This window comes from Lepisosteus platostomus, chromosome 22, assembly GCF_059453375.1.
Source record: "Lepisosteus platostomus isolate fLepPlt1 chromosome 22, fLepPlt1.hap1, whole genome shotgun sequence".
Lineage (NCBI taxonomy): Eukaryota > Metazoa > Chordata > Actinopteri > Semionotiformes > Lepisosteidae > Lepisosteus > Lepisosteus platostomus.
In genome coordinates, this window is record NC_142632.1 from 6,906,750 (window position 1) to 6,923,675 (window position 16,926).

The following is a 16,926-nucleotide window of genomic DNA, read 5'->3' on the forward strand; positions in this document are numbered from 1 at the left end:
AATTTAATTCCAAGGCAGCGGGTACAAGCGATTTGGCGTTTTAAAACCACCAGGAACAGTAAAGAGGCGCGCTTCTTTGCTTGCGCCGGAACACAACGACAGGAGGTGGACGACGTAGTCAACAGGATTCGAACCTGCGCGGGGAGACACCAATGGATTTCTAGTCCATCGCCTTAACCACTCGGCCACGACTACAGCAAGCCCTGTTGCCGCTGCGTTCTTGCTACAATCTTACCTGGATCGCGAGGCGCCGGCGGAAGCCTATTTCAAAGTCGTTCTCCGTTTCAAAAAAACATTTACAAAATACAAGCCTTGCAGACAGACACGCCTCAGAGGACTTAAGGGTGGCTTCATGTCGGAATGATAAAGTCTCCCCGGACATGAAAATGCCACTTTGTTACACACAAAAAAAGAATCAACAACAGAGAAATGCCCACAAGCATTTCAAAAGCCGCACCACGCCGCACTTGAAATAGCTCTTACGTTAGTGGTAGACGCAACAATCGCCTTTTTATTTACGCTCTTACCAACGCGATGGAAAGCAAAACAAAGCAAAGCAGAGCAATACAAAACGAACAAACGAAAACCCTCACGTCCCGCACTTGCATATAACGCCGTTACGTGCCCAAGCGGTATAGTACGTCATCCTAGCACCGCACCCCGGGGCGTACGGTATATGGGAACGAGCACACGCCACGAATCGTCTCGAATCACTTCCTACAGCTGTAAGGCGCCTTGAAGCGTGCACCCCCAACATTCTTCTTTGCGCATCTGTGAAAGGTAAACTCTTGAGCAAACTCTGAACCAGCTCTAAGGAAACTAATCCGATTAGACGTTACTTTGACTCATCTTTTTACGCTCAGTGCTGGATTTCTCAAACTCCAGCTAGGGTTAGGGTTAGCATTCCCATGCTACTTAGACACTTTGTTTACGCTCAGTGCTGGATTTTGGGAACTTCAGGACGAGTGGGAATTTTCTCCTATCTGTCCATTCTGTTTTGTTTTGGAGACTCTTGGCTGACTATGTTGTTCAGTGCAGCCAGCGTGAAGGAAACATTTTCCAAAACTGTGTCAGCTCAAAAGTTGTAAGAAAACCTCTCCAGCTGCTTTAACTCTCTTCATTTTTGTCATTTAATGTGACACTCGATGTATAACTGGAGCCTCACATATGCAAATGTGAGGCTCCAGTTCGACACCCAGTTCGACACCACTTTACAGTATATGACAAAAGCATGGTAGACTGTGCCGGACCAGCAGATAACTTCCGCTTATTTTGACCATATTAAACATTGGAAATCTTCCCACTTGCATTTGTGACACTTGATTTTGGCTCCACCTAAGACACTCTTAAATCTTCAAACACTTTTCTCTTCTCCCACAACACACTTGTCTGTCGGCACTATGTGGCAGCGTTGCATGACAACCCATCTCATCACGGAAAGGCACCTAACAGCTTTGGTAAGAGAGTAGAATTACCTGAAGAACTGCTTTCCATGGAAGCAGGACCAAGCGATGTAGCATTTTTATAGTACCAGGAAAGGAGAAGCAGCACTTCACCTTTGCCGCACAGGCACAAGGCGACGTGCGGCAGACGCCGTAGTCGGCAGGATTCGAACCTGAGCGGGGAGTCTCCAATGGATTTCAAGTCTATCACCTTAACTACTCGGCCACGACTACAGCGAGCTCGCCGCCGCCGCATTCCTCCTATAATCTAACACAGAGTGCGAGGTGGCTGCGGAAACTTTTTTAAAGTCGCTCTCCATTAAAAAATAATACCTTTCACAAGATACATGCCGGCAGACAGACACGCCTCAGAGGGTTTAAGGCTGGCTTCACGTTCAAATGATAAAGTCTCCCCGTCCGGATGTCAAAATGCAACTTTGGCAGACAGAAACAACATCAACAAACCACAAATGTGGACAAGGATTTTACAAGCTGCACCACACTGCACTTTCAAAAGCATTTACATTCGTGTTAGACGCAGGAATTGCCTTTGATTTGCGCGCTTACGAACGCCATGGAAAACGAAACAAAACTAAAGCCCTCAGCTCCTGCACTTGATTATAATGCCGTTACGTGTCGAAGCAGGAATTTACGTCATCCTACCACTGCAACACGGGGAATAGAGGGAAATGAGCACAAGCTACGAATTGTCTCTAATCAGTCCCTACAGTTGTAAGACGCCTGGAGGGTGCACCCCCATCATTAATCTTTGCGCATCTGTGCAAGGTAAACTCTGGAGCAGTCTGTGAAACGGCTCAAAGGAAACACGTGATTGATTCCATGTGCATCTGGGATTCATTTCTTATTTACATTTAATTCAAGGGAAAGGCTTGGGTCAGTTTCAGACGGCCTCCAACAGCGAGATTCAAGCGCCCCACCTTCAGCCCAATCTGCGCCGCAAGAACGCCAACGGCTCCTCTGGTCTCCGGGGTGCGGTTGTGACCCCGTAACCTAAGTGTTGGTGGCAGACAAATGGAGACTAACAGGTGATGTCCTAGGACATGACTACATTGTGACACTCGGTGGGGATGGTGACCATTGCTTGGAAAAGAGTGCGAGGCCCCTTTAGAAAAACATTTTGTTAACAGGCATTCTGCCTCAGCCTAAACATCTATAGCTTGCAAAGCGCATGCTATTAGACAGGCACCTCTGCAAGACCTTAAGAGTCTCTTAAACTAGTGATAGTAAGGTGTTCCCAATGGGCAATGTTTGGCTTTCAAATCATCTCTCTGTGGAAGCGCCGAGATGCAGCTGTTTAAGGCTTAGAAGCAGCTGAGTGTTTCACTACCTAGCAGATTACTGTCAGTCAGGGAGCTCAGAGGTGAAAAGCCTGTCTGAGAGACAATTCGCCGTCGATCAGTTCAATATGTTCCGTACCAGCTCGGCGCACCTGAGATCATCTTGGTAGCCGTGTAGCTCAGATGAGTGAGAGCGTGTGTGTGTGTACCACCGTGATTGGATGCCGGTCCTTCTCAGGTCACAGTAAACCTTCTGCTGCCTAACTTTCCTAATTTTGGGGATCCCTTTGAAAAAGCAAAGGAAAAAAAAACTGGCTCTTCATCAGCATGATCGACCCAACCCAGTGTTCCCCAGTGGCCTAATGGATAAGGCACTGGTCTCCTAAGCCAGGGATTTTGGGTTCCAGTCCCATCTGGGGTGCTCCTGTCCCATTTTGAGCGTACAAATGTCCTTGTGATTTGCAAAGCTGCAACCCCACCTTACTCAGTGAGCGTCTCTGTTTTTCTCTCACACAGTTGGGAGAAAAACTTTTGTAAACAGCCCTTCAGAATGATGTGGATTTCTGCATGAATGGCTCCTAACATGTGATCTTATCTTTATCTAAGTCATAATAATTAATAAAGAGAGTCTGATTTAACAAACAACACACGCCCAACATTTGACATTGCTGTTTCTTTATTGACCAAATGGTTTAAACAATCAAGGTCATTGATGGAAAAAGTACGTGAACCCTTATATTAAGGAGCTAGTGGAACCTCCTTTATGACAACAACCTCAACCCCCACTTTCTGTAGCGGCTGGTCAGACCTGAGCAGCGGTTAGGAGGTATTTTGGCCTATTCCTCTATGCAAAACTATTTCAGTTCATGTATATTTTTGGGATGTCTTGCGCTGAACGGCCTGCTTCAGATCACGCCACAGCACTTCAATGGGATTGGGGTCAGGACTCTTACTTGGCCATCCCAAAATACGGAATTTCTTCTGTTTCAGCCACTCTGTTGTTGATGTACTCCTTTGTTTTTGTCATGCTGCATGACCCAGCGTCTTTCGAGTTTTAGATCACAGGCAGACACCCTGACATTCTGCTGTAGAATTTCCTGATACATCTTGGAATTCATCGGTCCCTCGATGATTGCAAGCCGTACAGCCTCCGCCATGCTTCCCAGGTGGGATGAGGTTTTGGAGTTGGTATGCAGTGTTTTGTTATCTCCAAACATAACGCTGTGCACGTTTACCAACAAGTTCAACTTTTGTCACGTCTGTCCACAGAACATTGTTCCAGGAGTTGCTGTGGAACATCCATGTGGTCTTTAGCAAACCTGAGAGGGGCAGTGGTGGTTTTTTTTGGGGGGAGAGCAGTGGTTTCCTCCGTGGTGACCTCGCATGATCACCACTCCTGTTCAGATTTCTTCTTATGGTGGACTCATGAACACAGACGTAAGACAAAGTCAACCACCTGTTCGCTAGATCCCATCCCCACTCAGCTAGTCAAAGATTCCCTCGAAGGACTGGCAGGACCTATAATTAGTATGATGAATGCATCGCTTGAGTCAGGCGTTGTACCTGATCAATTTAAGGTAGCGGTTGTTAGACCGCTCCTTAAGAAGTCAACTTTGGATCCACAAGTTCTTAACAACTACAGGCCTGTCTCAAAGGTCCCATTTCAATCTAAAAGACTTGGGAGAATAGTTGTTGCCCAATGTCAATCGTATCTGGATTCAAATAATATACTTGAGAAATTTCAGTCTGGTTTCTGAAACTGCATTAACAAGAGTCGTAAATGATATTCTCTTAGCTACTGATGCGGGGAATGAAACAGTGCTTGTGCTTCTAGATCTTAGAGCTGCCTTTGACACGGTTGACCTCTCTGTTTTGTTACACAGGCTTGAGTTTGAGGTTGGCTTATCTGGAACTGTCCTTCAGTGGTTTACTTCACATTTTACTAATCGTTTTCATTATGTTCAAATATCTAATAATTGTACTGCTTCATCAACGTCACCAGTTCAATTTGGGGTACCAGACGGATCAGTGCCGGGACCAATATTGCTCTCTCTCTCTACATGCTGCTGCTAGGTAGGATAATATGAAAAAATAATATGAACTTTCATTCATATGCTGATGACACTCAAATAAACATTTTGTTTACACCAAACGACAACTCTTCTATTATCAGTTTAGTTAAATGCATTAAGGAAGGAAATACTTGGATGTGTGAAAACTTTTTGTTACTCAACTCTGAGAAAAATGAGGATCTGTTGATCGGAGGCAACAATACTGATAGGACTACTATAACTTCAGCACTTAACTCAGAGGATTTAAACATTTGCCTCAAAGAGACAGCACGTTACCTAGGCGGTATATTAGACACAAGGCTCTTAACAACTTGCATTGTTAAGTGCCTTGGGACAACCTTGTTGTGAAAGGCGCTATATAGAAATACATTGATTTGAATTGAATTGACAATGTAAAATGTTGTGTGTGTTGTTTGTTAAACAAGACTGTTTTTATTTATCCAAAAATAAAAGGAATTTGCTAGGAATGCAAACGTTAGGTTGCGCTTCTTCATGCTGCATCGTCGGCATGAGTGGAGCTTTTTAAACGTCTGTACTTACTGTGCCCCATAAGAAATCGTTTGTCCCCGTTCAAAAGAGATTGTGCGATGTCCTGCAGTGTTCGCAAAGCAAACCTTTGACAGTTTGAAAAGAGGAATTTATTCTGCTTCCTCGTTTGTTCGTTTTGTTTTGCTCTGCTTTGCTTTGTTTCGTGGTCAAGAGGCGTAAGGTAAGTCGTAGTCCAGGGAGAACACTGGTGGCAAACAGTCCGAGGTGAGAGGCGAGGTCCAAAGTCGAAAAGGCAGAAGGGGAGTCCAATATCCAGAATAAACGAGGTAATGGAAAAAACGCCAGGTAGAGCTCTCAAGGAGTAGACTCAATACCAGCGGGAAGCAGGTAAAGATGGTAAAAATAGCACTGCGTACCGCACGGTGGAGTGTGTGCAGGTGGGTTAACTCGTGCAGCGGCGTTTGTTAATAATCACCCACTGCTGGTGCTGATTAGATCGCTTAAGAGTTGGTCTTAACTGCCTGGCGGTCATGACAAGCTCCTCTTTAAGCTGTGGTTTAGTTTTGCATTCATGTGTTTCTAGAGCAGTTATTTATGGGGGTGGGTGGGTCTTTCACAGAGGCTCAGGACAAATCCCCTGCATGAAAGTCTACTGTGTGCGTTCAAACAGGTCAAGAGCCAGGCAGGAGGACAATGGACAGAAGAAGCAACGAACTAAAAATAAAAGAACGAATATGAAAAAGCCACCATCTTTTTCTTTTTGACATTTTCCGACTTTCATGCAAGCCAGGACAAAGTTGCTCGTAGCGACTTGTGGATTCAAATACTCTATCGAGTGCTTTGATGAGTTTTTGCAATTTGATTGTCGTCCTGTCAGCCTGTTTCTGTTTTTTTTTTCAATCTAGTGATGGAAAGTAAGTGATGGAAGTGATGAAGTGATGAAGTAAGTGATGGAAAGTAAGAGGGAAATGATGGAGCAATCAATAACCGCTCCGGAAAAATGGCAGAAAGAAATGGCCCGTCACTAAGGACATTTGTGAAGCAGAGGAGTGACATCACCACAAAGGCGACTTATTCTGCTGATCGTTTTGGTGAATAATGATTGAGGCGCGTTAAGAGAAAGGTAGCTGCGTCAGCATGCTTAGGCTGCAAAGGATAACACTGAGAGCTACGACAAAAGACCTTACAGTACGCTGGGCAAACGTCCCGAGATCAAATTCTTCCGCGACAGGGGTACCTTTAAAGCGGAGACGACGGCACCGAAAATTTTTGGCGCGCCCTCTCTTTAAAGCCCTTGCCAAATACGAAGACAGTACGTACAGTTATAATTCAAACAAAACTAAAAACTACACATCCCAGTTACCATGGTGGTGCTTGTGATCATTGCGTTTAACCAACGAAACAGGGCGAAAAATCAGTCACATGACTTTGGGGCAGAGTTTCGAAAGCTTAACCTATCAGCAACAAAGCGAAATTTACACGATAGGCTACCTCAAACTGTCAGTTACATGACTGTGTATGTCGCTTAAGCCACTCCTATTTGGCATTTTAGTTATGGAGGCGAGAAGACGCCCCCCCCCCCCCGTCTCTGGGTGTCTGATTTGCCGCCATGTTTAACCGTCCGTGTCCGAATGGCAGTAGCTACGCGTACGAAATAAAGTTCATCCCAACTACAAAACAGATATATTTTTGTGGTAAGAGGGCGCAAAACATCAGTATTTACTGCTATTAATTACTGTACGATTTATAGTTGAAATCTGACCCTAGATATAAAGTTAGATATAAAGTTAAAATCTCGACAAAGCAATGTAGGAAACACAGAGAAAAGAAATCCTTTCTGACATCTAAAATCAGTTTCGATCAAGGTCTCTAAAACGAACAAGAAAAAGAGGATTTTCGGAGGGCAATTACGCTGTGTTTATATAGGATAAGTGATCTATGAGCAATCTAATTTCTTGTTCGTTTAAAACAGTGAAATGTCAGCTGCACAAGATCGCACCAGAAACAGCACTCTCTCTGCCTGTCATAGACGTTCAGGAAAGGCTGAATGAAGTCATGTCAAGAACAATAATTCGGTGATCAATAATAACAGTTGTAGCACAAGAAACAAAAGATAATGAAAACTTCTTTAGGCTAAAACTCAAGTTCATTCTACAAATTAAGGCAAATGAAAATTCAGGATGTTAAAGTGCTAGAGGTGTAAAAAATACAAAAATGCACATGAGTAAAAAGTTTTAGAAATGGAGCAGGTGTTGCTTTGAAATAAGCAAACAGAAAAAAAGCCATGACTAAAGTGCAGAAGAGGGATGCAGGAACACTTGCTTAGATATACAACAAAAATCACAAAAAGGTGTATGTTACAAAAGAACATGCAAACATGTTCATCATGTACATCAATTTCCCTTCACGATCAATAAAGTCTTTTCTATAAACATGAAACAGAGTGAGGAATCAGAAAATTAGCATGCATAAAAACAGCAATTCTGTCAATAAGCCCTAAATGAATTAATAGCAACCATGGTTTCATGGAGGGCTTCTCAGATAGTTGGGCATTCAGGTAGATTCAGGTAGATTGCCAGGTGAAAGGATTTGTAAACATACTTTGTTAAAGCAAGTCAGTTTTTTCTGCAACACATAAAATACATTTTTCCAAGAAAGTTTAGCCTTTGTCACTAATGAAACCACTAAATAAAGACATAAATATAGAAATCTTAAGATTTTGTTATTCAATGTTGGTAGCAGGATGAACTGTGCTAAGTGTATATTTTGTCGCAGCGTTGCTGCAAGATGTTAAAAGTGAAAAAAGGTATTTAGAAATGAGTTATTTCAAGAAGAAAATGTTCAGAATAATTGCAAATCTAGCAGGATAGAGAAAGCACAGAAAACAGGCAGTTAGATTGATCAGATTAGTATGAAAAGTTATTTAGCAAAGGGAATGAGAAGGGTGACAAACTAGTATGCTTTAGATCTTTTTATCTGGAGCAGGGAAAACTGATCATGTTTCTCTATAACAATAATAAAAAACTTTATTTTATATATCACCTTTAAAAGTGGCATCTCAAAGCAATACAGTAGATATAAAAACAGATAAAAGGACCACAGATTACAAAGTAAATACATATAAGAAAGACAAGCAGTTAGAGGTGCTACCAAAATTAGAAAATGAAGCAGATACAGACACTAAGTCTTCTGAAAAGAAAGGTTCTGAGGTTAGATTTAAATGCACTCAGGGTACGTGACTGATATCACTGGGAACACAAATTGAGAGCTCTGGGGTGCAGCTAGAGAAGACCCTGTCACCCACAGAATGTAGATGTTCTTGAGGACAGCTAGAAGACCAGAGTCAGACGGACAAAGGTGGGGAGTAGACAGATAATAAGCCATATACTGTAGGTACTGAATGAGGATGAGGATTTTGAAGTTGACTCGAAACCTGATAGGTAACCAATGCAAGGACTTGAAAACAGGTGTAATGCATCCCTGATAGGATTCTAGCTGTCATATTCTGAACATATTGAAGATTGCTCAGTGTGGATTTAATTTCCCCAGTGAACAGGATGTGGATTTATTAATTCTAGAAAAAAAAGCCTTTCTTGATTTCTCTAGTTCTTAGTTTCTCTTGTTCCCTTTAAAATAAACTATTATTCCACAATGCAGAGTATTACATGGACAGTATTTACACATGATATTTGTGATTTAAAGAAATGAACACAAGCAGCTTTTCGAGATTTAAGTGTTGGCTGAGTTATTGCAGGATAAAAAACTAGAGATGTTGGTAAGAAGATAATTTTGGGATAGCTGAGGAATACACTGATAACAAGAACACTTCCTAATGGGGTTAGGCATACTTTTGATGAAGATGATGAAGTTAACAGACTGTATGTTTACATAGATACTGAAATGAGGATTGTATTTTAGATTTTGTGTAGTTGCTAGCATTGAACTGTGTGTTGGATGCACATGAATTGAAGGAATGGGCAAACATCGCTGATGCGGATCCACAGAGCCAGCATATTAAGATGTTTATAATTAGAGGCAATTTGTTTAAATAACTAGGTATGGATACTGATGTGCAAGAGAGGTGGAAAGGCTGTAAAGCCAGCACTATAAAATATTTTATTCTCAGTGAGATGCTGCCATTTCATAGTGGGTTTCTAACACTTTGTATAGTTCAATCCACACAGTGCCTTAACTTCCATCCATTTCTAATCTCTTTATCCAGTACAGAGGATTTGGAGCCTATCCCAGTAAGCAACTGACACAAGGCAGAATACACCCTGGACATAGCGCCAGTCTATCACAGGACAGACAGACACAAACACACACACACCAGGGCCAGTTTTCCCATAAACCAATTAACTTACCAGTATGTTTTGGAGTGCGAGAGGGAGTCATATCACACATATGGAGAAAAACCATGTAACCCAGAGAGAACATGCAAACCCCACACACACAGGATGGGACCTGGGACCCCAGTGCTCCAAGATAGCAATGCTAACCACTTTGCCACCATTATAAATGAATGGATATCTTAGTTATCTTTCTAGTTCACAGGTTTGCATGCAAAATTTAATTTTGAAAGCCACTGAGACATCAGGTACTACTGTTGTATTTATGAAAAAGAAACAATTAAGTGACTTAAAAGTAAAAAGAGATAGTTCATATTGCTTGATTAATTTTAAAAACTAAGTTATAAATGCAGACGCGATCGCTGCCATAAGCACTCCAGGCAGTAGAACGTTCGTTCTGTACTGCTGCGCTCCGCAGCTCCTCCCTCTCTCGGTGCCGCGCCCCTCTCTGACAGAGCGCTGTGGGCGCAACGCTATTTTCAGAGCCTCTGATTGGGAAAAAAAGACCTGCTGATCAGTTTCACACACCAGGAAGAGAAAAGAATGGGATTTTTTCTCTTCGAAACGTGTGTTGTCTTTATGAAATTCGTGTATTTTAAACGTTTAATTAAGAAGTAAAAACCTTACAGCGTACACAAAGATTCTGAGCTGATCACGAGGAAGAAAAATCACCCATTTTTCACGCATAAAAAGTGGTTTTTAACTCTCGAAACCTGTTTTTATATGTTTTAAAGTCGTGCAATGTCTAAGTTAAGCAGGAACACATCATTATATCTCATTATTTATTTTTTTTTTAATTTAAAAATCGTTTTCCCAGCCTAGTACAGGCCGGGCAATTCTGAATTTCTGCATCAATTTCGCAACACTGGGGATCTAAACAGGTTTTACCAGCTTTAACACAGGCGTGTGCGTTCTTGTGGCTATACACCGAATGGTAGTTAGTGCAAAAATATGCCGCCCCCACAAAAGCTTTAATATTTAAAACCCCATAAAAATGCTCTTCATGCAGTAGAACAAAAAGTATTTTAGAATTAGGTGGTGTGGGCCCCGTTGTAAAATATTTCCAATCACCCTTGTCGTGGTACAAAATTTTAATGACCACCTTGCTTTCCTGCTTTCCAAAAGATCAGCACCGTGTACGAAGGAGCCACATTAAAACTACTCGAACGTGCAAAACGTGCGAGAAGAGGGGGCGCTTGTTTCCAGCCGAAACTTCTCGTGTGTGAGACGAGCTGACCATCGCTGCAGGAGGTGGGAGGGTTACTCTGGTAGACAGGGCTGACCTTCGGCAATAGTATTTATACTCTCCAAGATGATATTTGCACTTTCTGGAGAGGCGATTTTCTGCACTTCAGTAGCCCGATTTCGTCGATTGCGTAGAGAGGGCTGTAGAATGTGGCGCCGACTTTCCTGCTCCGTCCATGACAGGCGTGCTGGACTCTGGAGAGAGAGCACGGTCCATCAGCGCACTCCAATAAAGGCACTGGAAGCAGCTGAATCGCATTGGCGAAGCTCAGCGCTGGGCCGCTGGGCACATCTTACCACCGTTTCCGTAGTGTAGTGGTTATCACGTTCGCCTCACACGCGAAAGGTCCCCGGGTGGAAACAGACTTCAGACTTCTTTTGTCGCCACGCACAAAAGGGGATTGGGGATTCGCCTAGCGCTGTGATCGAACAGACCCACTCACCTCTTAGTGTGGCGGGATCTGCACAGTGCATGTCGCAGCGCATCCTGCTTTCACTTCAATGCGCGTCCTGATGTACCCCGGTCTCCCGTGTGACAGGTGGGGACAGGTCCTATACTAACGAGGAAGACATCGCTCTCTCCGACCCCCGGCATCGTGTCCCGACCCACCGTGCTGGAAGCCGATGCGTGCTGTGATTCCTTTACGGAGCAGAAATGACAACCGAGGAGCCGAGAGATCATTTCAGCATTTCGCGTCTGAACGTCTGAACACAAACGACCAACTCGGAATGACTTGCCTTTGACGCTTTTCAAAGCGTTCTTTGTGCACGACGACTGCGCCGCCTAGCAGATACAAATGGGTTGTACAACTTTGAACTAGCAAATGGAAGAGGGCTAAGCCCCCTCTCTTTAAGCCCAGGTTCAATCTGTCTCCCAGAATCACCAGGGCGCACACACACACACCCGTGCCGTTGAAGTGCTCTGCTTCATTTCTAAGGGCAACTCAACATTCCCTCCTACCCCGAGTGCAGAAAAGACAGCGTCTGCAGCAACAGCAGCTCAGGTCTCTGCCCATCTCCTCTGCTCTGCGGCTCCTGCGGAGTGGAGTCCTGCCTGGAGCTGTGTTTGCAGGCGGCGGCTCCCCGTGCCCTGTCTGTGCGTCGTGAAATTAATTAATAACGTTAATAAATTTATAAAGTTAATTTATAAAGTTAATAAAGTTATAAATTAGAAATTAATAACGATATAATTATATTCATGTACCGCAACACAAGAATAGTACACGCTGTACATTGTCTGTCAATAATGTTTCTGTAGTGCTTTTTCAGCACTCAGCATGTGACTGTGCTGGTGGCGCTGTGGGTTAGGTTCCTGACTTCCACGTCACACGGTCTATGATTGAATCCCATAGAACTATGACTTCATTTTTTAACAAACATTTCTTTGAAAAAATGAAACGTTTCCCTTGGTCAGAGATTAAATAAAACCTCACTTTTTTTGAGGTTTTACTGTGCAGAGTGAGGTTTTACCTCACGTTTTTTGAGCAGAAGGTTTACTGTGACCTGAGAAGGGCCAGTCACGGTGGTACACACACACGCTCTCACTCATCTGAGCTACACGGCTACCAAGATGATCTCGGGTGCGCCGAGCTGGTACGGAACATATTGAACTGATCGACGGCGAATTGTCTCTCAGACAGGCTTTTCACCTCTGAGCTCCCTGGCTGACAGTAATCAGCTAGGTAGTGAAACAGTCAGCTGCTTCTAAGCCTTAAACAGCTGCATCTCGGCGCTTCCACGGAGAGATGATTTGAAAGCTGAACATCGCCCATTGGGAACACCTTACTATCACTAGTTTAAGAGACTCTTAAGGTCTTGCAGAGGTGCCTGTCTAATAGCATGCGCTTTGCAAGCTATAGGTGTTTAGGCTGAGGCAGAATGCCTGTTAACAAAATGTTTTTCTAAAGGTGTGTCCAAGTGGCTGCAAAAGGACAACACTCCTGGGGCGACGTGGCTCAGCTCCTGCACTTGATTATAATGCCGTTACGTGTCGAAGCAGTAATTTACGTAATCCTACCACTGCAACACGGGGAATAGAGAGAAATGAGCACACGCTACAAATCGTCTCAATCACTCCCTAGAGTCGTAAGGCGCATTGAAGGGTGCACCCCCATCATTAATCGTTGCGCCTCTGTGAAAGGAAAGCTCTTGGGCAGTCTTTGAAACAGCTCGGATGAAACACTTGATTGCTTCCATGTGCATCTGGAGCCCACTTCTTATTTTCACTTCACGCCGCCCAAAGCATTTCTAAAACAGGAGATTCGCGTTTGGGAATGCGCCCTGCCCTACAAATAAAACAGGTCTACGGGTCTGAAACCTGCTCCACAGAAAACAGCTCTGTTGCGCTTTTGATCAAAGGGAGATTCACTCTTCTTACTTTTTGATGACATAACACCCAAAGGGGCTTCTTTGGAGCTGGATTCCAACCACCATCCTTAAGTTTCTTGGCGGTATCCTTTACAGTCCTCTGTTCGGTCAACAAGGGACTGAAGGGGGCAGCTTTCCTCAGACATACAGTGCAATGTACTGTAGTGTTCCCCTTCATTGAATTCGCAGTTCTGCATCAGACCTCTAACTCGTTTCCTTAGCTTGGATTTAAGCCACGAAGCAGGCTTCTACTGTATAAACTTCTAGAGGAATCACAAACTATTTGAGAGGCCACCATCCCAGGGGGACCTGACAAAGTCTATCCCTAAACACCTAGCGCAGTCTCTCGAGAGACTGTCAAAAATCGCTTTCTCTGTTTGCATTGCAAGTGAGTGAAAATGCGGTCTCAAACCAGAGCTACTTGGCAGCAGCGGCATGTAAATACCGTTACTGTTACTGCTCGATACCGACGTTAGCCTACTATACCATGTTCAGCCACCGCTAGAAAATGTACGGCTCTAGAACCGGAGCAAACGACAGGAGGGCCAACGCCGAACGGGCACAAGTGTCAGACATGGAGCACGACGAGGATGGGATTTGAACCCATGCGTGCAGAGCACAATGGATTAGCAGTCCATCGCCTTAACCACTCGGCCACCTCGTCAATGAAACTGGGCTGTCCGGACATGGGTTGGCGCGCTCCAGATGATCTTTTTCTTTTTTTCCCACGTAATCGAGGGTCATTTTCCTGTTCCACATGCGATTTCAACATTTTCCTTGGGAGATGTCAAGCCAGCAAGCCACTGCTGTGGTTCAATGGCCAGTGTGGAGTTCAGTGGCCCTGTTGTACACAGAAAGCACATTGAGCTCCTTGGACATGAAAAGTTCCAGATAAAAGCCATTTGTCATCCTTTCTCTTGGTGTCGATGTTGCTATTGTATGTAAAGGTGGCAACTTGCTCAGCAAGCAGGCGGAGCACACACCGAATGCAGATGTGTCTGAGTGGTGTGTCCAAGTGGCTGCAAAAGGACAGCGCTCCTGGGGCGCCGTGGCTTAGTTGGTTAAAGCTCCTGTCTAGTAAACAGGAAATCCTGGGTCCGAATCCCAGCGGTGCCTTTTTTTGTTCTGTGTTCTCGAACAGAACTGGTCATTATGGACAACCGCATACGTCTAGACTTAATTAAATGCAAGTATTCATTTCCTGTCTTAAACGACTTGTTTTTCTTAAAATGGATGCAACTTGCAAAACATGAAATACAAACATCGCTAATCAGTGCTCGCGGCTGGCAAAAAAAAAAAGAGTCAGCAATGTTTTTTTCTTTAACCTTAAGCCTGCTAACGGAGAAGAACCTAGTCGCCACATCACATACATCCGTTTCAACGATAAGAAGGTAACAACTATCCTCACTCCAGAGTAAATCTCACATTGAGGGCATATTTTTTTCCACTTTACCATGAGTCGGGCTCAGCTGCACAGAGGCGAGAGCAGAGCAATGAGGTCAGGGGGACAGGGGAGTCACACGCTGGCGGTTTGAACACGCAGAAGATCACTGAGGGATCCACAGTATGTGGATCCTCCGTGCGCCATCATTCCACACTCCAGACTCTGAATCCTGCCATCCGAGTTAAGACCTCGGCGGAACCTGAGGCGCAGTTCTTTCTTAAAACGTAATCTGGTGAGCATTTCTAGAATCGTACTTGTATAGATGCAGCCTTTAATGTGTTGCTAGGTTAAAATTGATGACTTCTTGAACTTCAGTAGGCAACTGCCCTCTTGATTTCGGGTTTAATTTCTTTATTACAGGGGCGCTTTTATGATGACAGAGTCATGTTCAGGTACTTTGCTTGATGGAGGAAGCTCATTTCGGACTCTGTGATCTGCTCACCTGGAAAGGTCTGCTGTACTACTACAAGAGAGAAGTAGAGTCTGGAGGAAGGGACAATTTTATGATGCTTTGGAAGGTAATGTTTTTTTTTTCTTTGAAATCGAAATGAATACTCAAGTTGTGTATAATGTAATAATTTAAGTAGAATAGATTCTAATAATATAATGATCCAGTGTGTTGCACTACTTCACTGCTTCACTGCTCTATGCCGTCTGGAAATAAATCCTCAGACTACTTACTGCCCTGGGCATGTACCAATAAATTACAGGAGCACATCTATATATCACTGCGTTGAAGCAGGAGACACAATCACTGCAAACACATCCTAAATACAGTGTTCCAGCAACTTTGACCTCATCCAGAACGTATCATTTCTTGAAAGGAATTGCTGTCCGAATGCACATCTGAATCCCAAACAGAATCTCTAGTAAAATACGATCATTTGTGAAACAGGTAAATGTCTCAGGGGCCCATTCCTCATTCTCAAGACACATGTATGCAGTACGTACACCATGCATTGAGCAATAGGGATTAAAGACACCCAAGGTAAGGTTAGAAGACATTCTGACTATATTCTAAAATATTGGACTCATATTCTTATGATGGCAGACATGATGCTGTGTTTAATACCGGGGTTAATGGACATTATATGACTGTCAATTCTGTTTTGTTTTGGAGACTCTTGGCTGCCTATGTGGTACAGTGCAGCGTGAAGAAAACATTTTCCAAAACTGTGTCAGCTCAAAAGTTGTAAGAAAACCTTTCCAGCTGCTTTAACTCTCTTCATTTTTGTCATTTAATTGTCTGTCGGCACTATGTGGCAGCGTTGCATGACAACCCATCTCACCACGGAAAGGAACCTAACAGCTTTTGTAAGAGAGGAGAAAAGGACCTGGCCCATACGGGGATTGAACCCACGACCTTGGCATTATTAGCACCACGCTCTAACCAACTGAGCTAACCAGTTGGCTAACCAGCCTCATGACAGCAATCCTCTCTGTGCTGCAAAAAATCGAACTCAGGGAATTTCTTTTGCCCTCCTTTGAATAGAAAGCCGTGTAATTCAGTGTACGGGCTTTCTCGTGCAGTTTCATGGTTCTTGTAACCCAAATCCTACACTGGCGTGAAGTGACCCCCCATTTCACAGCATTTTTCAGCTGATTTAAAATGTACCTAAAGGAGAAGCATTATTGAAGACCATCAATTACCATCAAAGGTTTTTGTGGTCATTTTTAATGACCACAGAGCGCTGTGACCTCGGTTTTACATCTCACCCAAGAGACAGCGCCCTTTTACAACACAGCGTCTCCGTCACTATGCTGGGGAATTGGGACCCGCACAGACCTCAGGGTGAGCGCCCCCCCACCGGCACCATTAACACCGCTTCCAGCTGGAAACTTTGTTTTTCCCTGTAGCTCACCCTCATCCGGGTACTGACCTGGCTAACACCTGCTTTGCTTCAGTGGGTTTTCAGTTGCGAGTTGCAAGGGGATGCAAGTGATGGAGCCGCTCGCTGCAAAAGCCACTGCTTTGGCTGGGAATCGAACCAGAGCCTCCCGTGTGGGAAGCGAGGATTCTACCACTGAACCAACAATGCTCAGTGCCCGGGCCTTCAAAAAAGATGCTTTTTTGGTGCTCTGTTAAAAAAGCGTCGACATTACCTCTTTCAAAAGGCTTCACTTTCCTAGTCACATTCCAAGGCTCATTGAACCCGGGCTGTTTCCTCCAGCGGTATAGTATTGCAGTTAGACAGCACGATGCCTGCAAGACTATGTCAC

At 44.0% G+C, this 16,926-nt stretch overlaps 2 non-coding genes across 2 annotated transcripts; both read right to left on the bottom strand.

The window, feature by feature from the left end:
- Positions 1-113: 113 nt before the first annotated feature.
- On the bottom strand, positions 114-195 carry trnas-aga (transfer RNA serine (anticodon AGA)). Its single transcript has one exon. It is a non-coding gene; the product is annotated as a tRNA-Ser (tRNA).
- Positions 196-13,844: 13,649 nt separating this feature from the next.
- trnas-gcu (transfer RNA serine (anticodon GCU)) lies at positions 13,845-13,926 on the bottom strand. The gene has a single exon. It is a non-coding gene; the product is annotated as a tRNA-Ser (tRNA).
- Between the last annotated feature and the right edge of the window lie 3,000 nt (positions 13,927-16,926).